At 41.1% G+C, this 22,889-nt stretch overlaps 20 non-coding genes across 20 annotated transcripts; all 20 read right to left on the reverse strand.

Annotated features, from left to right (window-relative positions):
- Window positions 1-4,165: 4,165 nt before the first annotated feature.
- Window positions 4,166-4,238, reverse strand: TRNAR-UCG (transfer RNA arginine (anticodon UCG)). The gene has a single exon. It is a non-coding gene; the product is annotated as a tRNA-Arg (tRNA).
- Window positions 4,239-5,758: 1,520 nt separating this feature from the next.
- On the reverse strand, window positions 5,759-5,831 carry TRNAR-UCG (transfer RNA arginine (anticodon UCG)). Its single transcript has one exon. It is a non-coding gene; the product is annotated as a tRNA-Arg (tRNA).
- A 644-nt stretch (window positions 5,832-6,475) lies between these two features.
- TRNAR-CCU (transfer RNA arginine (anticodon CCU)) lies at window positions 6,476-6,548 on the reverse strand. Its single transcript has one exon. It is a non-coding gene; the product is annotated as a tRNA-Arg (tRNA).
- Window positions 6,549-7,352: 804 nt separating this feature from the next.
- Window positions 7,353-7,425, reverse strand: TRNAR-GCG (transfer RNA arginine (anticodon GCG)). Its single transcript has one exon. It is a non-coding gene; the product is annotated as a tRNA-Arg (tRNA).
- Window positions 7,426-8,068: 643 nt separating this feature from the next.
- On the reverse strand, window positions 8,069-8,141 carry TRNAR-CCU (transfer RNA arginine (anticodon CCU)). The gene has a single exon. It is a non-coding gene; the product is annotated as a tRNA-Arg (tRNA).
- An 804-nt stretch (window positions 8,142-8,945) lies between these two features.
- On the reverse strand, window positions 8,946-9,018 carry TRNAR-GCG (transfer RNA arginine (anticodon GCG)). Its single transcript has one exon. It is a non-coding gene; the product is annotated as a tRNA-Arg (tRNA).
- A 644-nt stretch (window positions 9,019-9,662) lies between these two features.
- TRNAR-CCU (transfer RNA arginine (anticodon CCU)) lies at window positions 9,663-9,735 on the reverse strand. The gene has a single exon. It is a non-coding gene; the product is annotated as a tRNA-Arg (tRNA).
- Window positions 9,736-10,538: 803 nt separating this feature from the next.
- TRNAR-UCG (transfer RNA arginine (anticodon UCG)) lies at window positions 10,539-10,611 on the reverse strand. Its single transcript has one exon. It is a non-coding gene; the product is annotated as a tRNA-Arg (tRNA).
- Window positions 10,612-11,254: 643 nt separating this feature from the next.
- TRNAR-CCU (transfer RNA arginine (anticodon CCU)) lies at window positions 11,255-11,327 on the reverse strand. The gene has a single exon. It is a non-coding gene; the product is annotated as a tRNA-Arg (tRNA).
- Window positions 11,328-12,848: 1,521 nt separating this feature from the next.
- On the reverse strand, window positions 12,849-12,921 carry TRNAR-CCU (transfer RNA arginine (anticodon CCU)). Its single transcript has one exon. It is a non-coding gene; the product is annotated as a tRNA-Arg (tRNA).
- Window positions 12,922-13,724: 803 nt separating this feature from the next.
- On the reverse strand, window positions 13,725-13,797 carry TRNAR-UCG (transfer RNA arginine (anticodon UCG)). Its single transcript has one exon. It is a non-coding gene; the product is annotated as a tRNA-Arg (tRNA).
- A 644-nt stretch (window positions 13,798-14,441) lies between these two features.
- Window positions 14,442-14,514, reverse strand: TRNAR-CCU (transfer RNA arginine (anticodon CCU)). The gene has a single exon. It is a non-coding gene; the product is annotated as a tRNA-Arg (tRNA).
- A 1,520-nt stretch (window positions 14,515-16,034) lies between these two features.
- On the reverse strand, window positions 16,035-16,107 carry TRNAR-CCU (transfer RNA arginine (anticodon CCU)). Its single transcript has one exon. It is a non-coding gene; the product is annotated as a tRNA-Arg (tRNA).
- Window positions 16,108-17,627: 1,520 nt separating this feature from the next.
- Window positions 17,628-17,700, reverse strand: TRNAR-CCU (transfer RNA arginine (anticodon CCU)). The gene has a single exon. It is a non-coding gene; the product is annotated as a tRNA-Arg (tRNA).
- Window positions 17,701-18,503: 803 nt separating this feature from the next.
- Window positions 18,504-18,576, reverse strand: TRNAR-UCG (transfer RNA arginine (anticodon UCG)). Its single transcript has one exon. It is a non-coding gene; the product is annotated as a tRNA-Arg (tRNA).
- A 644-nt stretch (window positions 18,577-19,220) lies between these two features.
- On the reverse strand, window positions 19,221-19,293 carry TRNAR-CCU (transfer RNA arginine (anticodon CCU)). The gene has a single exon. It is a non-coding gene; the product is annotated as a tRNA-Arg (tRNA).
- An 803-nt stretch (window positions 19,294-20,096) lies between these two features.
- On the reverse strand, window positions 20,097-20,169 carry TRNAR-UCG (transfer RNA arginine (anticodon UCG)). The gene has a single exon. It is a non-coding gene; the product is annotated as a tRNA-Arg (tRNA).
- Window positions 20,170-20,813: 644 nt separating this feature from the next.
- On the reverse strand, window positions 20,814-20,886 carry TRNAR-CCU (transfer RNA arginine (anticodon CCU)). Its single transcript has one exon. It is a non-coding gene; the product is annotated as a tRNA-Arg (tRNA).
- An 803-nt stretch (window positions 20,887-21,689) lies between these two features.
- Window positions 21,690-21,762, reverse strand: TRNAR-UCG (transfer RNA arginine (anticodon UCG)). The gene has a single exon. It is a non-coding gene; the product is annotated as a tRNA-Arg (tRNA).
- A 644-nt stretch (window positions 21,763-22,406) lies between these two features.
- Window positions 22,407-22,479, reverse strand: TRNAR-CCU (transfer RNA arginine (anticodon CCU)). Its single transcript has one exon. It is a non-coding gene; the product is annotated as a tRNA-Arg (tRNA).
- Window positions 22,480-22,889: the final 410 nt, after the last annotated feature.

Below are 22,889 nucleotides of genomic sequence, written 5' to 3' on the forward strand. Positions count from 1 at the left end.
ACAAGGGGAGACTCAGAGTTTCCTCCTTTGTCTGACATACTGTTTCTAGTGTGGTGTAAGTGATGCACCTACCTACACTATGTGTTTACCTACTGATCCCTTGCTAAGAGTTGCAGCCAAGGTGTGCTAAGCCTTGAGGAGCTGCAACAGCTGGTTCAGTAGAACTCAGAGTATTCTAAGCTTAGTTATATGTACTAACAGTACTTATGTGATCTTTCAACAAGATATTCTTAGGATACGTGTGGTAAAACAACAGCAAGCTCAAATCCCAACCGCTGCTCACCAATGTGAGAAGGTGGCCTGATATGCAGTGCTCACTATTCTAGTGAACACTATGTATCAGTCCAGCAACCCTTATTGATGATTGGTTGTAAGTCAACCTTCTAGACCAGCTATCCTAGTAGCGTGGATACGAGCAGTCTAAGGCTAAAGACTCGAGAGGGTGTGTTAAGCCAGCTGTTTACCACACATATACCCCTTGAATGCCAAGTGAAAGGACACCACACAAGTGTTATGAAAATAAACACTTTATTTATTAAGAATCACAACAGCCCTGTACTCTTTATGAGGACAGGGTACTAAGCACAAAACAAAACTCTTACGAAAATACTTAAGTTAGCACAGTATATACAAATGCCGTAGGGGCACGGAAAACCATATACTCTGAAATTGGAATGCAAAATTACTAGCAGGTAAGTACAGTACTAATAGCCTTTGGAATTGCTAGGACTTGACTATAGAATCTTCAGATTACTTCTAGGAGACCCAGGGGACTCGGGTGCAGAGTGTGCACCCTCACGCGTGATGCGGGACAAAGTCTATGGTAGCAAGTAATGCCAAAGTTAGTGTTCTCGGGCGAACCCGACCTGGTAGGAGGAAAACGAAAGTAGATTCTGACCCTTGGATAGTGAGGCTATGCTGGGGCACCGAAATGCCGAAGTTACCTAGCCCAGGGGCTGCAGCTGCATAGGTCTCAAAAGACGTCGGGAATCCTCGTAGACGGACCAGGAGCCTGGAAGAAAGAAGTTGCTGGCAGGCGACCAGTGAAGAAAGTTGGATGGATCCAAGCCTGGATCGAAGGAAGATGACACCTGAAAGCAGAGGGGACCAAGTTCGAGACTACTGGCCAGTAGTCAGGTGGCACCAGGAGGGCACCGGATGGTAGTCACCTCGACTAGGTGAGTGGGTGATGCTGTGCTTGCAGATCTCACGGACAAGGAGGCGCTGTCGGCAACCAGGATGGAGGAGCGAGCTGTCCCACGATGGATGAAGCTGTCGGCGTCGCTGGACCCAGGATTGGGCAACAAAGCCTTGGCAAATTCAAGCCCTCGCGGTGGACTCAAAATGGCGTCTGGAGTGGACCAGGAGGGTCCGGGGTGCCTCTCTTGAAGAAGGAAGCAAGGGCCAGTCTGGAGCAACCAGACCAGCAGCAGTGATGTCGTCGGGCGTCGTGAAGAAGGCCACAAGCCAGCCGGCTAGTAGCCACACAGCGCGGTGAGCACGCAAAAGTAGAAGGGCCCCACGCAGATCATGGAGATGCTGGAGGGCTGATCTTCAGTGCTGGAGCTGCTCAGGGTTGGGGCTTCTCGGACACCAAAGCACTCACCAGTGGAGCACACGGTGGGCTTGTTGCAAAGAAGTTGTGCAGTCTTGGCGATCGTCGGTCCCTCGAGGTCTCGTCGCACTTACAGTTCTCAGCTTTGCTGTAGAGGTGAGTAGAGGTCAGAGGTGCCAGGGACGCCGGGTCTCGTCGAGCTGGGCAGTCGGATTCCAGAGGAAGGACTTGCAGCAGACCGCAGTGTTCTTAGGATGATGCCTGCGGATGCAGGGTGACTACTCCTTAGCCACAAGGGAGAATCTTGAAGAAGGAAATCTTGATGTCCTTTCGCAGAAAGTCGTGTCTTGATTCCAAAGATGATCTAATTTGAACAGGGGGCCCGCTCCCATCTTTATACTGAAAAAGGGGGCTGACCCGGTGACTAGGTCCTGCCTATGGGTGGGACTAGGAGGGGGGTGGTTACACCCCTCTGCCATGCCGGACTTTCCCCAGGCCAGGGGCTGGTGTGCCCCTGGAACTGGTTCTGACCGGCCTATGCGTAGTGAGCACCGGGGTGCCACTCAGCAGTCACCTTCCTGAAAAGCCCTGCCTACCCAGGATACACAAAACCATGTCTGGGACGGTGCTAGCACCGCCCCTGACAGGAAACCCTTTGTCCAGGCTCCCCTCGCTGGAAGGACTCCCGGCTGCAGGGGGTCAGACTCGTGTCTGTGGTGGCAGCATCCATTTTGTGGAGCTGAGGCTTCGTTTAACTTTAACCGGGGTTCACAGTTACATACATGTCGTGTCCCTCTAGAAGGGTGGAATGCTAACCCCGTCGCCAGAATTGGCGAGGGGTTAGTATTCCAATTCGTATGACACCTTACTCGACATGTTTTGATAAAGCAATACCAAAGTTAGCATTTAACCGCGAGGATTATAATGCACTTAAGAGTATATGGTATGCGATATCATGGAACAGCTATTAGGACTTGGTTCCGCAAGCTGAAGACAGGCTCAGCTCATGCCAGAGCACCATCTCACACGATTCCAAGCACTCTGCCTTCAGGATTGTCAAGGCCTGCCATAGGAGTGACTGATAGGAATCGGTGTGTCCATTTTAGGGTTAGGTATAGGTATACTACACCTACAGCAAAGGGTGATTACACGACTTTGCCCCAGCTGTCATGCAGCCAGTTGTGTCAAATTTAGGAGGCCAGCCAGGGGTGGCATAATACATGCTGCAGCCCCTGGCAGCCCTGGGTACACCTATGCCCTGAGTTACAGGGTCTGATAAGGTGGCCCAGTACCAATTGGTAAATGCACCTAGGGTACATGTTGTAATTTAGAGAGAGAACAGCCAGGCTGTGGGTCTGATTGGCAGGCCCACAGCCAGAGAAAGTCGTAAACCAGTGAAACAAAAGCAAAAAATCTGGGTGATCATAGGATTGCAGACCCTACTCTCCTACACTGACTTGCCCTATTCAAGTAGCTGAAAGCCTGTCACCACCTCTAGAAACAACAGTTACACCAATCCAATTCAAATCATTTTCTGCTGGGTCAAAGTTGCATCTGACAAAGATAGGTGTTTAAAAATCTACTTTGTAGTTTCAGAACACCAACATGAGTCCGGAGAGTACAGAAGTAAAATGGTACCATTTCAAAGTTCCTAATACCTCATAAGCTTCTGAGCGGAAGCATGTAATAAATATATAAATTTTTCTAGAAAAGTAATAGTGGATATTGGTTTTCACCTCAGATAGGACTCGAACCCACAATCCCTGGTTTAGGAGGCCAGTGCCTTATCCATTAGGCCACTGAGGCACAGATGAACACTTGCAGTCTAGAGGCATTATATAAATGTATTCAATTGTCAAACACTGGTGTCTGCACACAGGACATTTCTCAGTTCTCTCCAAAAGTAAACTTCCCATTTTCATCCTCTTCCATCCCCGACTTTAACACTCTGTTCTGTGCTATAATGGAGGCTCTGCATTTCGAGCAAGTGGAGAGAAATTGGAGGAGAACCACTTTCGACTCAATACTTCTTCTTTCCTGGATGCTTTTCTCAATAAACTGGGCTTTGACAGTGGTATCAAGCCGTCCTTGTCTTCAGCAGGACACAGAAACAGGCACCAAGTCTCCTAACCAAGTTCAACCACACTCTGCAACTTAATAGACCAATGCTTTACAAATTAGCCAACTGTGTCATCAGCAAAGGCAGCCAATGTGCCAATCCTTTATAATTCTTCTGTAGTACTTTTCTTTCTCGTAGGCAAAATTAGCACTTTAACTGCACAAATCATACAGAATTTTACACTTGAAGCACTCCATGAACACATACTTACACACCTTGCATTTCATCTACACACCCTTAAGTTAAAAACCCATTCTGTCAAGTCAAAATTCTGCAACCCTATTACATATTCAGTGCATGTACATAGAAGCACTTCTTAATGCCACTAACATGGACAAGATTTTAGGCTGAAGATGCAATCTAAATGACTGTGCAGTATGTACTCCACTTCATGAATAATTAGGAATGAGAACATGATGGCTATAAGAGTATTGGAAGAGCCTGCTTCCATTCTGAACGGAAAGCTGAGTTGTGTGTCCATTGGCAAAAACCGACCACGAAGGGACTCGAACCCTCAATCTTCTGATCCGAAGTCAGACACCTTATCCATTAGGCCACGCGGTCATATATCCTGCTGTGCTTATTTTTATAATGTAGGTAGTATGCAAGGATGGGAAATATGATATTGATAGTTATTTAGGTTTACATCCCATTGTGTTTTTTCAGCTCCTTTCAATTAAAGCACTCTTTTGGAATCTATATAATGAGAATGTCACCAGTACGATAAGCTTTTGTTTTCTTTTTTGCATTTAAACCTCTTTCTTCATGAGATTAAAGCTCAGTTGTATGCTTTATATAGCTCTGGATATTTCCAGAAGTGGAGAGAAACTGTTTTGACAGTAGTACAAACTGCTCCTTTCTGGATGTGCCAATTTACACACGCTCAAAGGTTGTATACGTTTCATGAATCCTGCCTTGCCCTATTCAAGTAGCTGAAAGCCTGTCACCACCTCTAGAAACAACAGTTACACCAATCCAATTCAAATCATTTTTTCCAAAGGAATATCTTCTGCCGGGTCAAAGTTGCATCTGACAAAGATAGGTGTTTAAAAATCTACTTTGTAGTTTCAGAACACCAACATGACCCTGAAGAGTACAGAAGTAAAATGGTACCATTTCAAAGTTCCTAATACCTCATAAGCTTCTGAGCGGAAGCATGTAATAAATATATAATTTTTTCTAGAAAAGTAATAGTGGATATTGGTTTTCACCTCAGATGGGACTCGAACCCACAATCCCTGGCTTAGGAGGACAGTGCCTTATCCATTAGGCCACCGAGGCACAGATGAACACTTGCAGTCTTGAGGCATTATTTAAATGTATTCAATCGTCAAACACTGGTATCTGAACACAGGACATTTCTCAGTTCTCTCCATAAGTAAACTTCCCATTTTCATCCTCTTCCATCCCCGACTTTAACACTCTGTTCTGTGCTATAATGGAGGCTCTGCATTTCGCGCAAGTGGAGAGAAATTGGAGGAGAACCACTTTCGACTCAACACTTCTTCTTTCCTGGATGCTTTTCTCAATAAACTGGGCTTTGACAGTGGTATCAAGCCGTCCTTGTCTTCAGCAGGACACAGAAACAGGCACCAAGTCTCCTAACCAAGTTCAACCACACTCTGCAATTTAATAGACCAATGCTTCACAAATTAGCCAACTGTGTCATCAGCAAAGGCAGCCAATGTGCCAATCCTTTATAATTCTTCCGTAGTACTTCTCTTTCTCGTAGGCAAAAGTAGCACTTTAACTGCACAAATCATACAGATTTTACACTTGAAGCACTCCATGAACACGTACTTACTCACCTTGCATTTCATCTACACACCCTTAAGCTAAAAACCCATTCTGTCAAGTCAAAATTCTGCAACCCTATTACATATTCAGTGCGTGTACATAGAAGCACTTCTTAATGCCACTAACATGAACAAGATTTTAGGCTGAAGATGCAATCTAAATGACTGTGCAGTATGTACTCCACTTCATGAATAATTAGGAATGAGAACATGATGGCTATATGAGTATTGGAAGAGCCTGCTTCCATTCTGAATAGAAAGCTGAGTTGTGTGACCATTGGCAAAAACCGACCACGAAGGGACTCGAACCCTCAATCTTCTGATCCGAAGTCAGACGCCTTATCCATTAGGCCACGTGGTCATATGTCCTGCTGTGCTTATTTTTATAATGTAGGTGGTATGCAAGAATGGGAAATATGATATTTATAGTTATTTAGGTTTACATCCCATTGTGTGTTTTCAGCTCCTTTCAATTAAAGCACTCTTTTGGAATCTATATAATGAAAATGTCACCAGTACGATAAGTTTTTGTTTTCTTTTTTGCATTTAAACCTCTTTCTTCATGAGAATAAAGCTCAGTTGTATGCTTTACATAGCTCTGGATATTTCTAGAGGTGGAGAGAAACTGTTTTGACAGTAGTAAAAACTGCTCCTTTCTGGATATGCCAATTTACACACGCTCAAAGGTTGTATACGTTTCATGAATCCTGACTTGCCCTATTCAAGTAGCTGAAAGCCTGTCACCACCTCTAGAAACAACAGTTACACCAATCCAATTCAAATCATTTTTTCCAAAGGAATATCTTCTGCCGGGTCAAAGTTGCATCTGACAAAGATAGGTGTTTAAAAATCTACTTTGTAGTTTCAGAACACCAACATGACTCTGAAGAGTACAGAAGTAAAATGGTACCATTTCAAAGTTCCTAATACCACATAAGCTTCTGAGTGGAAGCATGTAATAAATATATCAATTTTTCTGGAAAAGTAAGAGTGGATATTGGTTTTCACCTCAGATGGGACTCGAACCCACAATCCCTGGCTTAGGAAGCCAGTGCCTTATCCATTAGGCCACTAAGGCACAGATAAACACTTGCAGTCTAGAAGGCATTATTTAAATGTATTCAATCGTCAAACACTGGTGTCTGCACACAGGACATTTCTCAGTTCTCTCCATAAGTAAACTTCCCATTTTCATCCTCTTCCATCCCCGACTTTAACACTCTGTTCTGTGCTATAATGGACTCTCTGCATTTCGAGCAAGTGGAGAGAAATTGGAGGAGAACCCCTCTCGACTCAACACTTCTTCTTTCCTGAATGCTTTTCTCAATAAACTGGGCTTTGACAGTGGTATCAAGCCGTCCTTGTCTTCAGCAGGACACAGAAACAGGCACCAAGTCTCCTAACCAAGTTCAACCACACTCTGCAACTTAATAGACCAATGCTTCACAAATTAGCCAACTGTGTCATCAGCAAAGGCAGCCAATGTGCCAATCCTTTATAATTCTTCTGTAGTACTTTTCTTTCTCGTAGGCAAAATTAGCACTTTAACTGCACAAATCATACAGATTTTACACTTGAAGCACTACATGAACACATACTTACACACCTTACATTTCATCTACACACCCTTAAGCTAAAAACCCATTCTGTCAAGTCAAAATTCTGCAACCCTATTACATATTCAGTGCGTGTACATAGACGCACTTCTTAATGCCACTAACATGAACAAGATTTTAGGCTGAAGATGCAATCTAAATGACTGTGCAGTATGTACTCCACTTCACGAATAATTAGGAATGAGAACAAGATGGCTATATGAGTATTGGAAGAGCCTGCTTCCATTCTGAATGGAAAGCTGAGTTGTGTGACCATTGGCAAAAACCGACCACGAAGGGACTCGAACCCTCAATCTTCTGATCCGCAGTCAGACGCCTTATCCATTAGGCCACGCGGTCATATGTCCTGCTGTGCTTATTTTTATAATGTAGGTGGTATGCAAGAATGGGAAATATGATATTTATAGTTATTTAGGTTTACATCCCATTGTGTGTTTTCAGCTCCTTTCAATTAAAGCACTCTTTTGGAATCTATATAATGAAAATGTCACCAGTACGATAAGCTTTTGTTTTCTTTTTTGCATTTAAACCTCTTTCTTCATGAGAATAAAGCTCAGTTGTATGCTTTACATAGCTCTGGATATTTCTAGAGGTGGAGAGAAACTGTTTTGACAGTAATAAAAACTGCTCCTTTCTGGATATGCCAATTTACACACGCTCAAAGGTTGTATACGTTTCATGAATCCTGACTTGCCCTATTCAAGTAGCTGAAAGCCTGTCACCACCTCTAGAAACAACAGTTACACCAATCCAATTCAAATCATTTTTTCCAAAGGAATATCTTCTGCGGGTCAAAGTTGCATCTGACAAAGATAGGTGTTTAAAAATCTACTTTGTAGTTTCAGAACACCAACATGACTCTGAAGAGTACAGAAGTAAAATGGTGCCATTTCAAAGTTCCTAATACCACATAAGCTTCTGAGCGGAAGCATGTAATAAAAATATCAATTTGTCTGGAAAAGTAAGAGTGGATATTGGTTTTCACCTCAGATGGGACTCGAACCCACAATCCCTGGCTTAGGAGGCCAGTGCCTTATCCATTAGGCCACTAAGGCACAGATAAACACTTGCAGTCTAGAAGGCATTATTTAAATGTATTCAATCGTCAAACACTGGTGTCTGCACACAGGACATTTCTCAGTTCTCTCCATAAGTAAACTTCCCATTTTCATCCTCTTCCATCCCCGACTTTAACACTCTGTTCTGTGCTATAATGGACTCTCTGCATTTCGAGCAAGTGGAGAGAAATTGGAGGAGAACCCCTCTCGACTCAACACTTCTTCTTTCCTGAATGCTTTTCTCAATAAACTGGGCTTTGACAGTGGTATCAAGCCGTCCTTGTCTTCAGCAGGACACAGAAACAGGCACCAAGTCTCCTAACCAAGTTCAACCACACTCTGCAACTTAATAGACCAATGCTTCACAAATTAGCCAACTGTGTCATCAGCAAAGGCAGCCAATGTGCCAATCCTTTATAATTCTTCTGTAGTACTTTTCTTTCTCGTAGGCAAAATTAGCACTTTAACTGCACAAATCATACAGATTTTACACTTGAAGCACTACATGAACACATACTTACACACCTTGCATTTCATCTACACACCCTTAAGCTAAAAACCCATTCTGTCAAGTCAAAATTCTGCAACCCTATTACATATTCAGTGCGTGTACATAGACGCACTTCTTAATGCCACTAACATGAACAAGATTTTAGGCTGAAGATGCAATCTAAATGACTGTGCAGTATGTACTCCACTTCACGAATAATTAGGAATGAGAACATGATGGCTATATGAGTATTGGAAGAGCCTGCTTCCATTCTGAATGGAAAGCTGAGTTGTGTGACCATTGGCAAAAACCGACCACGAAGGGACTCGAACCCTCAATCTTCTGATCCGCAGTCAGACGCCTTATCCATTAGGCCACGCGGTCATATGTCCTGCTGTGCTTATTTTTATAATGTAGGTGGTATGCAAGAATGGGAAATATGATATTTATAGTTATTTAGGTTTACATCCCATTGTGTGTTTTCAGCTCCTTTCAATTAAAGCACTCTTTTGGAATCTATATAATGAAAATGTCACCAGTACGATAAGCTTTTGTTTTCTTTTTTGCATTTAAACCTCTTTCTTCATGAGAATAAAGCTCAGTTGTATGCTTTACATAGCTCTGGATATTTCCAGAAGTGGAGAGAAACTGTTTTGACAGTAGTACAAACTGCTCCTTTCTGGATATGCCAATTTACACACACTCAAATGTTGTATACGTTTCATGAATCCTGACTTGCCCTATTCAAGTAGCTGAAAGCCTGTCACCAACTCTAGAAACAACAGTTACACCAATCCAATTCAAATCATTTTTTCCAAAGGAATATCTTCTGCCGGGTCAAAGTTGCATCTGACAAAGATAGGTGTTTAAAAATCTACTTTGTAATTTCAGAACACCAACATGACTCTGAAGAGTACAGAAGTAAAATGGTACCATTTCAAAGTTCCTAATACCACATAAGCTTCTGAGCGGCAGCATGTAATAAATATATCAATTTTTCTGGAAAACTAAGAGTGGATATTGGTTTTCACCTCAGATGGGACTCGAACCCACAATCCCTGGCTTAGGAGGCCAGTGCCTTATCCATTAGGTCACTGAGGCACAGATAAACACTTGCATTCTAGAGGCATTATTTAAATGTATTCAATCGTCAAACACTGGTGTCTGCACACAGGACATTTCTCAGTTCTCTCCATAAGTAAACTTCCAATTTTCATCCTCTTCCATCCCCGACTTTAACACTCTGTTCTGTGCTATAATGGAGGCTCTGCATTTCGCGCAAGTGGGGAGAAATTGGAGGAGAACCACTTTCGACTCAACACTTCTTCTTTCCTGGATGCTTTTCTCAATAAACTGGGCTTTGACAGTGGTATCAAGCCGTCCTTGTCTTCAGCAGGACACAGAAACAGGCACCAAGTCTCCTAACCAAGTTCAACCACACTCTGCAACTTAATAGACCAATGCTTCACAAATTAGCCAACTGTGTCATCAGCAAAGGCAGCCAATGTGCCAATCCTTTATAATTCTTCTGTAGTACTTTTCTTTCTCATAGGCAAAATTAGCACTTTAACTGCACAAATCATACAGATTTTACACTTGAAGCACTACATGAACACATACTTACACACCTTGCATTTCATCTACACACCCTTAAGCTAAAAACCCATTCTGTCAAGTCAAAATTCTGCAACCCTATTACATATTCAGTGCGTGTACATAGAAGCACTTCTTAATGCCACTAACATGAACAAGATTTTAGGCTGAAGATGCAATCTAAATGACTGTGCAGTATGTACTCCACTTCACGAATAATTAGGAATGAGAACATGATGGCTATATGAGTATTGGAAGAGCCTGCTTCCATTCTGAATGGAAAGCTGAGTTGTGTGACCATTGGCAAAAACCGACCACGAAGGGACTCGAACCCTCAATCTTCTGATCCGAAGTCAGACGCCTTAGCCATTAGGCCACGCGGTCATATGTCCTGCTGTGCTTATTTTTATAATGTAGGTGGTATGCAAGAATGGGAAATATGATATTTATAGTTATTTAGGTTTACATCCCATTGTGTGTTTTCAGCTCCTTTCAATTAAAGCACTCTTTTGGAATCTATATAATGAAAATGTCACCAGTACGATAAGCTTTTGTTTTCTTTTTTGCATTTAAACCTCTTTCTTCATGAGAATAAAGCTCAGTTGTATGCTTTACATAGCTCTGGATATTTCTAGAGGTGGAGAGAAACTGTTTTGACAGTAATAAAAACTGCTCCTTTCTGGATATGCCAATTTACACACGCTCAAAGGTTGTATACGTTTCATGAATCCTGACTTGCCCTATTCAAGTAGCTGAAAGCCTGTCACCACCTCTAGAAACAACAGTTACACCAATCCAATTCAAATCATTTTTTCCAAAGGAATATCTTCTGCGGGTCAAAGTTGCATCTGACAAAGATAGGTGTTTAAAAATCTACTTTGTAGTTTCAGAACACCAACATGACTCTGAAGAGTACAGAAGTAAAATGGTACCATTTCAAAGTTCCTAATACCACATAAGCTTCTGAGCGGAAGCATGTAATAAATATATCAATTTTTCTGGAAAAGTAAGAGTGGATATTGGTTTTCACCTCAGATGGGACTCGAACCCACAATCCCTGGCTTAGGAGGCCAGTGCCTTATCCATTAAGCCACTAAGGCACAGATAAACACTTGCAGTCTAGAGGCATTATTTAAATGTATTCAATCGTCAAACACTGGTGTCTGCACACAGGACATTTCTCAGTTCTCTCCATAAGTAAACTTCCCATTTTCATCCTCTTCCATCCCCGACTTTAACACTCTGTTCTGTGCTATAATGGACTCTCTGCATTTCGAGAAAGTGGAGAAAAATTGGAGGAGAACCCCTCTCGACTCAACACTTCTTCTTTCCTGAATGCTTTTCTCAATAAACTGGGCTTTGACAGTGGTATCAAGCCGTCCTTGTCTTCAGCAGGACACAGAAACAGGCACCAAGTCTCCTAACCAAGTTCAACCACACTCTGCAACTTAATAGACCAATGCATCACAAATTAGCCAACTGTGTCATCAGCAAAGGCAGCCAATGTGCCAATCCTTTATAATTCTTCTGTAGTACTTCTCTTTCTCGTAGGCAAAATTAGCACTTTGGCTGCACAAATCATACAGATTTTACACTTGAAGCACTCCATGAACACATACTTACACACCTTGCATTTCATCTACACACCCTTAAGCTAAAAACCCATTCTGTCAAGTCAAAATTCTGCAACCCTATTACATATTCCGTGCGTGTACATAGAAGCACTTCTTAATGCCACTAACATGACACAAGATTTTAGGCTGAAGATGCAATCTAAATGACTGTGCAGTATGTACTCCACTTCATGAATAATTAGGAATGAGAACATGATGGCTATAAGAGTATTGGAAGAGCCTGCTTCCATTCTGAATTGAAAGCTGAGTTGTGTGACCATTGGCAAAAACCGACCACGAAGGGACTCGAACCCTCAATCTTGTGATCTGAAGTCAGACTCCTTATCCATTAGGCCACGAAGTCATTTGTCCTGCTGTTCTTATTTTTATAATGTAGGTGGTATGCAAGGATGGAAAATATGATATTGATAGTTATTTAGGTTTACATCCCATTGTGTTTTTTCAGCTCCTTTCAATTAAAGCACTCTTTTGGAATCTATATAATGAGAATGTCACCAGTACGATAAGCTTTTGTTTTCTTTTTTGCATTTAAACCTCTTTCTTCATGAGATTAAAGCTCAGTTGTATGCTTTACATAGCTCTGGATATTTCCAGAAGTGGAGAGAAACTGTTTTGACAGTAGTACAAACTGCTCCTTTCTGGATATGCCAATTTACACACACTCAAATGTTGTATACGTTTCATGAATCCTGACTTGCCCTATTCAAGTAGCTGAAAGCCTGTCACCAACTCTAGAAACAACAGTTACACCAATCCAATTCAAATCATTTTTTCCAAAGGAATATCTTCTGCCGGGTCAAAGTTGCATCTGACAAAGATAGGTGTTTAAAAATCTACTTTGTAGTTTCAGAACACCAACATGACTCTGAAGAGTACAGAAGTAAAATGGTACCATTTCAAAGTTCCTAATACCACATAAGCTTCTGAGCGGCAGCATGTAATAAATATATCAATTTTTCTGGAAAACTAAGAGTGGATATTGGTTTTCACCTCAGATGGGACTCGAACCCACAATCCCTGGCTTAGGAGGCCAGTGCCTTATCCATTAGGCCACTGAGGCACAGATAAACACTTGCAGTCTAGAGGCATTATTTAAATGTATTCAATCGTCAAACACTGGTGTCTGCACACAGGACATTTCTCAGTTCTCTCCATAAGTAAACTTCCAATTTTCATCCTCTTCCATCCCCGACTTTAACACTCTGTTCTGTGCTATAATGGAGGCTCTGCATTTCGCGCAAGTGGGGAGAAATTGGAGGAGAACCACTTTCGACTCAACACTTCTTCTTTCCTGGATGCTTTTCTCAATAAACTGGGCTTTGACAGTGGTATCAAGCCGTCCTTGTCTTCAGCAGGACACAGAAACAGGCACCAAGTCTCCTAACCAAGTTCAACCACACTCTGCAACTTAATAGACCAATGCTTCACAAATTAGCCAACTGTGTCATCAGCAAAGGCAGCCAATGTGCCAATCCTTTATAATTCTTCTGTAGTACTTTTCTTTCTCATAGGCAAAATTAGCACTTTAACTGCACAAATCATACAGATTTTACACTTGAAGCAGTCCATGAACACATACTTACACACCTTGCATTTCATCTACACACCCTTAAGCTAAAAACCCATTCTGTCAAGTCAAAATTCTGCAACCCTATTACATATTCAGTGCGTGTACATAGAAGCACTTCTTAATGCCACTAACATGAACAAGATTTTAGGCTGAAGATGCAATCTAAATGACTGTGCAGTATGTACTCCACTTCATGAATAATTAGGAATGAGAACATGATGGCTATATGAGTATTGGAAGAGCCTGCTTCCATTCTGAATGGAAAGGTGAGTTGTGTGACCATTGGCAAAAACCGACCACGAAGGGACTCGAACCCTCAATCTTCTGATCCGAAGTCAGACACCTTATCCGTTAGGCCACGCGGTCATATGTCCTGCTGTGCTTATTTTTATAATGTAGGTGGTATGCAAGAATGGGAAATATGATATTTATAGTTATTTAGGTTTACATCCCATTGTGTGTTTTCAGCTCCTTTCAATTAAAGCACTCTTTTGGAATCTATATAATGAAAATGTCACCAGTACGATAAGCTTTCGTTTTCTTTTTTGCATTTAAACATCTTTCTTCATGAGAATAAAGCTCAGTTGTATGCTTTACATAGCTCTGGATATTTCTAGAGGTGGAGAGAAACTGTTTTGACAGTAGTAAAAACTGCTCCTTTCTGGATATGCCAACTTACACACGCTCAAAGGTTGTATACGTTTCATGAATCCTGACTTGCCCTATTCAAGTAGCTGAAAGCCTGTCACCACCTCTAGAAACAACAGTTACACCAATCCAATTCAAATCATTTTTTCCAAAGGAATATCTTCTGCCGGGTCAAAGTTGCATCTGACAAAGATAGGTGTTTAAAAATCTACTTTGTAGTTTCAGAACACCAACATGACTCTGAAGAGTACAGAAGTAAAATGGTACCATTTCAAAGTTCCTAATACCACATAAGCTTCTGAGAGGAAGCATGTAATAAATATATCAATTTTTCTGGAAAAGTAAAAGTGGATATTGGTTTTCACCTCAGATGGGACTCGAACCCACAATCCCTGGCTTAGGAGGTCAGTGCCTTACCCATTCGGCCACTGAGGCACAGATAAACACTTGCAGTCTAGAGGCATTATTTAAATGTATTCAATCGTCAAACACTGGTGTCTGCACACAGGACATTTCTCAGTTCTCTCCATAAGTAAACTTCCCATTTTCATCCTCTTCCATCCCCGACTTTAACACTCTGTTCTGTGCTATAATGGACTCTCTGCATTTCGAGCAAGTGGAGAGAAATTGGAGGAGAACCCCTCTCGACTCAACACTTCTTCTTTCCTGAATGCTTTTCTCAATAAACTGGGCTTTGACAGTGGTATCAAGCCGTCCTTGTCTTCAGCAGGACACAGAAACAGGCACCAAGTCTCCTAACCAAGTTCAACCACACTCTGCAACTTAATAGACCAATGCATCACAAATTAGCCAACTGTGTCATCAGCAAAGGCAGCCAATGTGCCAATCCTTTATAATTCTTCTGTAGTACTTCTCTTTCTCGTAGGCAAAATTAGCACTTTGGCTGCACAAATCATACAGATTTTACACTTGAAGCACTCCGTGAACACATACTTACACACCTTGCATTTCATCTACACACCCTTAAGCTAAAAACCCATTCTGTCAAGTCAAAATTCTGCAACCCTATTACATATTCCGTGCGTGTACATAGAAGCACTTCTTAATGCCACTAACATGAACAAGATTTTAGGCTGAAGATGCAATCTAAATGACTGTGCAGTATGTACTCCACTTCATGAATAATTAGGAATGAGAACATGATGGCTATAAGAGTATTGGAAGAGCCTGCTTCCATTCTGAATTGAAAGCTGAGTTGTGTGACCATTGGCAAAAACCGACCACGAAGGGACTCGAACCCTGAATCTTGTGATCTGAAGTCAGACGCCTTATCCATTAGGCCACGAAGTCATTTGTCCTGCTGTGCTTATTTTTATAATGTAGGTGGTATGCAAGGATGGAAAATATGATATTGATAGTTATTTAGGTTTACATCCCATTGTGTTTTTTCAGCTCCTTTCAATTAAAGCACTCTTTTGGAATCTATATAATGAGAATGTCACCAGTACGATAAGCTTTTGTATTCTTTTTTGCATTTAAACCTCTTTCTTCATGAGATTAAAGCTCAGTTGTATGCTTTACATAGCTCTGGATATTTCCAGAAGTGGAGAGAAACTATTTTGACAGTAGTACAAACTGCTCCTTTCTGGATATGCCAATTTACACACACTCAAATGTTGTATATGTTTCATGAATCCTGACTTGCCCTATTCAAGTAGCTGAAAGCCTGTCACCAACTCTAGAAACAACAGTTACACCAATCCAATTCAAATCATTTTTTCCAAAGGAATATCTTCTGCCGGGTCAAAGTTGCATCTGACAAAGATAGGTGTTTAAAAATCTACTTTGTAGTTTCAGAACACCAACATGACTCTGAAGAGTACAGAAGTAAAATGGTACCATTTCAAAGTTCCTAATACCACATAAGCTTCTGAGCGGAAGCATGTAATAAAATTATATATTTTTCTGAAAAACTAAGAGTGGATATTGGTTTTCACCTCAGATGGGACTCGAACCCACAATCCCTGGCTTAGGAGGCCAGTGCCTTATCCATTAGGCCACTGAGGCACAGATAAACACTTGCAGTCTAGAGGCATTATTTAAATGTATTCAATCGTCAAACACTGGTGTCTGCACACAGGACATTTCTCAGTTCTCTCCATAAGTAAACTTCCCATTTTCATCCTCTTCCATCCCCGACTTTAACACTCTGTTCTGTGCTATAATGGAGGCTCTGCATTTCGCGCAAGTGGGGAGAAATTGGAGGAGAACCACTTTCGACTCAACACTTCTTCTTTCCTGGATGCTTTTCTCAATAAACTGGGCTTTGACAGTGGTATCAAGCCGTCCTTGTCTTCAGCAGGACACAGAAACAGGGACCAAGTCTCCTAACCAAGTTCAACCACACTCTGCAACTTAATAGACCAATGCTTCACAAATTAGCCAACTGTGTCATCAGCAAAGGCAGCCAATGTGCCAATCCTTTATAATTCTTCTGTAGTACTTTTCTTTCTCGTAGGCAAAATTAGCACTTTACCTGCACAAATCATACAGATTTTACACTTGAAGCACTCCATGAACACATACTTACACACCTTGCATTTCATCTACACACCCTTAAGCTAAAAACCCATTCTGTCAAGTCAAAATTCTGCAACCCTATTACATATTCAGTGCGTGTACATAGAAGCACTTCTTAATGCCACTAACATGAACAAGATTTTAGGCTGAAGATGCAATCTAAATGACTGTGCAGTATGTACTCCACTTCATGAATAATTAGGAATGAGAACATGATGGCTATATGAGTATTGGAAGAGCCTGCTTCCATTCTGAATGGAAAGCTGAGTTGTGTGACCATTGGCAAAAACCGACCACGAAGGCACTCGAACCCTCAATCTTCTGATCCAAAGTCAGACGCCTTATCCATTAGGCCACGCGGTCATATGTCCTGCTGTGCTTATTTTTATAATGTAGGTGGTATGCAAGAATGGGAAATATGATATTTATAGTTATTTAGGTTTACATCCCATTGTGTGTTTTCAGCTCCTTTCAATTAAAGCACTCTTTTGGAATCTATATAATGAAAATGTCACCAGTACGATAAGCTTTTGTTTTCTTTTTTGCATTTAAACCTCTTTCTTCATGAGAATAAAGCTCAGTTGTATGCTTTACATAGCTCTGGATATTTCTAGAGGTGGAGAGAAACTGTTTTGACAGTAGTAAAAACTGCTCCTTTCTGGATATGCCAATTTACACACGCTCAAAGGTTGTATACGTTTCATGAATCCTGACTTGCCCTATTCAAGTAGCTGAAAGCCTGTCACCACCTCTAGAAACAACAGTTACACCAATCCAATTCAAATCATTTTTTCCAAAGGAATATCTTCTGCCGGGTCAAAGTTGCATCTGACAAAGATAGGTGTTTAAAAATCTACTTTGTAGTTTCAGAACACCAACATGACTCTGAAGAGTACAGAAGTAAAATGGTACCATTTCAAAGTTCCTAATACCACATAAGTTTCTGAGTGGAAGCATGTAATAAATATATCAATTTTTCTGGAAAAGTAAGAGCGGATATTGGTTTTTACCTCAGATGGGACTCGAACCCACAATCCCTGGCTTAGGAGGCCAATGCCCTATCCATTAGGCCACTGAGGCACAGATAAACACTTGCAGTCTAGAGGCATTATTTAAATGTATTCAATCGTCAAACACTGGTGTCTGCACAAAGGACATTTCTCAGTTCTCTCCATAAGTAAACTTCCCATTTTCATCCTCTTCCATCCCCGACTTTAACACTCTGTTCTGTGCTATAATCGACTCTCTGCATTTCGAGCAAGTGGAGAGAAATTGGAGGAGAACCCCTCTCGACTCAACACTTCTTCTTTCCTGAATGCTTTTCTCAATAAACTGGGCTTTGACAGTGGTATCAAGCCGTCCTTGTCTTCAGCAGGACACAGAAACAGGCACCAAGTCTCCTAACCAAGTTCAACCACACTCTGCAACTTAATAGATCAATGCTTCACAAATTAGCCAACTGTGTCATCAGCAAAGGCAGCCAATGTGCCAATCCTTTATAATTCTTCTGTAGTACTTTTCTTTCTCGTAGGCAAAATTAGCACTTTAACTGCACAAATCATACAGATTTTACACTTGAAGCACTCCATGAACACATACTTACACACCTTGCATTTCATCTACACACCCTTAAGCTAAAAACCCATTCTGTCAAGTCAAAATTCTGCAACCCTATTACATATTCAGTGCGTGTACATAGAAGCACTTCTTAATGCCACTAACATGAACAAGATTTTAGGCTGAAGATGCAATCTAAATGACTGTGCAGTATGTACTCCACTTCATGAATAATTAGGAATGAGAACATGATGGCTATAAGAGTATTGGAAGAGCCTGCTTCCATTCTGAATGGAAATCTGAGTTGTGTGACCATTGGCAAAAACCGACCACGAAGGGACTCGAACCCTCAATCTTCTGATCCGAAGTCAGACACCTTATCCATTAGGCCACACGGTCATACGTCCTGCTGTGCTTATTTTTATAATGTAGGTGGTATGCAAGAATGGGAAATATGATATTTATAGTTATTTAGGTTTACATCCCATTGTGTGTTTTCAGCTCCTTTCAATTAAAGCACTCTTTTGGAATCTATATAATGAAAATGTCACCAGTACGATAAGCTTTTGTTTTCTTTTTTGCATTTAAACCTCTTTCTTCATGAGAATAAAGCTCAGTTGTATGCTTTACGTAGCTCTGGATATTTCTAGAGGTGGAGAGAAACTGTTTTGACAGTAGTAAAAACTGCTCCTTTCTGGATATGCCAATTTACACACGCTCAAAGGTTGTATACGTTTCATGAATCCTGACTTGCCCTATTCAAGTAGCTGAAAGCCTGTCACCACCTCTAGAAACAACAGTTACACCAATCCAATTCAAATCATTTTTTCCAAAGGAATATCTTCTGCCGGGTCAAAGTTGCATCTGACAAAGATAGGTGTTTAAAAATCTACTTTGTAGTTTCAGAACACCAACATGACTCTGAAGAGTACAGAAGTAAAATGGTACCATTTCAAAGTCCCTAATACCACATAAGCTTCTGAGTGGAAGCATGTAATAAATATATCAATTTTTCTGGAAAAGTAAGAGTGGATATTGGTTTTCACCTCAGATGGGACTCGAACCCACAATCCCTGGCTTAGGAGGCCAATGCCCTATCCATTAGGCCACTGAGGCACAGATAAACAGTTGCAGTCTAGAGGCATTATTTAAATGTATTCAATCGTCAAACACTGGTGTCTGCACACAGGACATTTCTCAGTTCTCTCCATAAGTAAACTTCCCATTTTCATCCTCTTCCATCCCCGACTTTAACACTCTGTTCTGTGCTATAATGGACTCTCTGCATTTCGAGCAAGTGGAGAGAAATTGGAGGAGAACCCCTCTCGACTCAATACTTCTTCTTTCCTGAATGCTTTTCTCAATAAACTGGGCTTTGACAGTGGTATCAAGCCGTCCTTGTCTTCAGCAGGACACAGAAAGAGGCACCAAGTCTCCTAACCAAGTTCAACCACACTCTGCAACTTAATAGACCAATGCTTCAAAAATTAGCCAACTGTGTCATCAGCAAAGGCAGCCAATGTGCCAATCCTTTATAATTCTTCTGTAGTACTTTTCTTTCTCGTAGGCAAAATTAGCACTTTAACTGCACAAATCATACAGATTTTACACTTGAAGAACTCCATGAACACATACTTACACACCTTGCATTTCATCTACACACCCTTAAGCTAAAAACCCATTCTGTCAAGTCAAAATTCTGCAACCCTATTACATATTCAGTGCGTGTACATAGAAGCACTTCTTAATACCACTAACATGAACAAGATTTTAGGCTGAAGATGCAATCTAAATGACTGTGCAGTATGTACTCAACTTCACGAATAATTAGGAATGAGAACATGATGGCTATATGAGTATTGGAAGAGCCTGCTTCCATTCTGAATGGAAAGCTGAGTTGTGTGACCATTGGCAAAAACCGACCACGAAGGGACTCGAACCCTCAATCTTCTGATCCGAAGTCAGACGCCTTATCCATTACGCCACGCGGTCATATGTCCTGCTGTGCTTATTTTTATAATGTAGGTGGTATGCAAGAATGGGAAATATGATATTTATAGTTATTTAGGTTTACATCCCATTGTGTGTTTTCAGCTCCTTTCAATTAAAGCACTCTTTTGGAATCTATATAATGAAAATGTCACCAGTACGATAAGCTTTTGTTTTCTTTTTTGCATTTAAACCTCTTTCTTCATGAGAATAAAGCTCAGTTGTATGCTTTACATAGCTCTGGATATTTCTAGAGGTGGAGAGAAACTGTTTTGACAGTAGTAAAAACTGCTCCTTTCTGGATATGCCAATTTACACACGCTCAAAGGTTGTATACGTTTCATGAATCCTGACTTGCTCTATTCAAGTAGCTGAAAGCCTGTCACCACCTCTAGAAACAACAGTTACACCAATCCAATTCAAATCATTTTTTCCAAAGGAATATCTTCTGCCGGGTCAAAGTTGCATCTGACAAAGATAGGTGTTTAAAAATCTACTTTGTAGTTTCAGAACACCAACATGACTCTGAAGAGTACAGAAGTAAAATGGTACCATTTCAAAGTTCCTAATACCACATAAGCTTCTGAGTGGAAGCATGTAATAAATATATCAATTTTTCTGGAAAAGTAAGAGCAGATATTGGTTTTTACCTCAGATGGGACTCGAACCCACAATCCCTGGCTTAGGAGGCCAATGCCCTATCCATTAGGCCACTGAGGCACAGATAAACACTTGCAGTCTAGAGGCATTATTTAAATGTATTCAATCGTCAAACACTGGTGTCTGCACAAAGGACATTTCTCAGTTCTCTCCATAAGTAAACTTCCCATTTTCATCCTCTTCCATCCCCGACTTTAACACTCTGTTCTGTGCTATAATGGACTCTCTGCATTTCGAGCAAGTGGAGAGAAATTGGAGGAGAACCCCTCTCGACTCAACACTTCTTCTTTCCTGAATGCTTTTCTCAATAAACTGGGCTTTGACAGTGGTATCAAGCCGTCCTTGTCTTCAGCAGGACACAGAAACAGGCACCAAGTCTCCTAACCAAGTTCAACCACACTCTGCAACTTAATAGACCAATGCTTCACAAATTAGCCAACTGTGTCATCAGCAAAGGCAGCCAATGTGCCAATCCTTTATAATTCTTCTGTAGTACTTTTCTTTCTCGTAGGCAAAATTAGCACTTTAACTGCACAAATCATACAGATTTTACACTTGAAGCACTCCATGAACACATACTTACACACCTTGCATTTCATCTACACACCCTTAAGCTAAAAACCCATTCTGTCAAGTCAAAATTCTGCAACCCTATTACATATTCAGTGCGTGTACATAGAAGCACTTCTTAATGCCACTAACATGAACAAGATTTTAGGCTGAAGATGCAATCTAAATGACTGTGCAGTATGTACTCCACTTCATGAATAATTAGGAATGAGAACATGATGGCTATAAGAGTATTGGAAGAGCCTGCTTCCATTCTGAATGGAAATCTGAGTTGTGTGACCATTGGCAAAAACCGACCACGAAGGGACTCGAACCCTCAATCTTCTGATCCGAAGTCAGACACCTTATCCATTAGGCCACACGGTCATATGTCCTGCTGTGCTTATTTTTATAATGTAGGTGGTATGCAAGAATGGGAAATATGATATTTATAGTTATTTAGGTTTACATCCCATTGTGTGTTTTCAGCTCCTTTCAATTAAAGCACTCTTTTGAAATCTATATAATGAAAATGTCACCAGTACGATAAGCTTTTGTTTTCTTTTTTGCATTTAAACCTCTTTCTTCATGAGAATAAAGCTCAGTTGTATGCTTTACGTAGCTCTGGATATTTCTAGAGGTGGAGAGAAACTGTTTTGACAGTAGTAAAAACTGCTCCTTTCTGGATATGCCAATTTACACACGCTCAAAGGTTGTATACGTTTCATGAATCCTGACTTGCCCTATTCAAGTAGCTGAAAGCCTGTCACCACCTCTAGAAACAACAGTTACACCAATCCAATCCAAATCATTTTTTCCAAAGGAATATCTTCTGCCGGGTCAAAGTTGCATCTGACAAAGATAGGTGTTTAAAAATCTACTTTGTAGTTTCAGAACACCAACATGACTCTGAAGAGTACAGAAGTAAAATGGTACCATTTCAAAGTCCCTAATACCACATAAGCTTCTGAGTGGAAGCATGTAATAAATATATCAATTTTTCTGGAAAAGTAAGAGTGGATATTGGTTTTCACCTCAGATGGGACTCAAACCCACAATCCCTGGCTTAGGAGGCCAATGCCCTATCCATTAGGCCACTGAGGCACAGATAAGCACTTGCAGTCTAGAGGCAGTATTTAAATGTATTCAATCGTCAAACACTGGTGTCTGCACACAGGACATTTCTCAGTTCTCTCCATAAGTAAACTTCCCATTTTCATCCTCTTCCATCCCCGACTTTAACACTCTGTTCTGTGCTATAATGGACTCCCTGCATTTCGAGTAAGTGGAGAGAAATTGGAGGAGAACCCCTCTCGACTCAATACTTCTTCTTTCCTGAATGCTTTTCTCAATAAACTGGGCTTTGACAGTGGTATCAAGCCGTCCTTGTCTTCAGCAGGACACAGAAAGAGGCACCAAGTCTCCTAACCAAGTTCAACCACACTCTGCAACTTAATAGACCAATGCTTCAAAAATTAGCCAAATGTGTCATCAGCAAAGGCAGCCAATGTGCC

The sequence above is a fragment of the Lissotriton vulgaris genome, chromosome 5 (assembly GCF_964263255.1).
Source record: "Lissotriton vulgaris chromosome 5, aLisVul1.2, whole genome shotgun sequence".
NCBI classification, from domain to species: Eukaryota; Metazoa; Chordata; class Amphibia; order Caudata; family Salamandridae; genus Lissotriton; species Lissotriton vulgaris.